Raw genomic sequence first — 371 nt, 5'->3', positions numbered from 1 at the left:
TATATGCGTGTGTGTTTTTTTTATGTTTCCCTTATAAAAAAAAGGATTGGTATTATTCAAATGTCAGAATATTCGAGTTTTGTGATTACCAATAAGCACGAATAAAAAGGTGTGATTGAAATCGTTAAAAATCGAAAATAAAAAAGTTCAATTAAGGAAGCTCATTCATTTACATCTTTTCATTGACGTTTACAACCCAAAGAGGAATTTTAATCCACATTTTAAGATTAACTTCACCAATTAAATTTGAAATAAAAGCATGAGACCGGGGAAATTACTGAGTAAAATATAAATGATATAGACAGAATCACACTATTGTCAAGTGCGAGGGACAGTGCCCCCTGCGACCCCTCTCTTGGTGGGCAGACTCG

The 371-nt window shown here is 33.4% G+C and overlaps 1 pseudogene; it reads left to right on the top strand.

Moving 5' to 3' along the window:
• The window catches only part of LOC119587419, a 2,974-nt pseudogene that overhangs the window by 1,459 nt on the left and 1,144 nt on the right, over positions 1-371 (top strand).

Source organism: Penaeus monodon, chromosome 22, assembly GCF_015228065.2.
Source record: "Penaeus monodon isolate SGIC_2016 chromosome 22, NSTDA_Pmon_1, whole genome shotgun sequence".
In the NCBI taxonomy this organism is placed as follows: domain Eukaryota; kingdom Metazoa; phylum Arthropoda; class Malacostraca; order Decapoda; family Penaeidae; genus Penaeus; species Penaeus monodon.
This window is presented reverse-complemented; position numbering and strand designations above follow the sequence as displayed.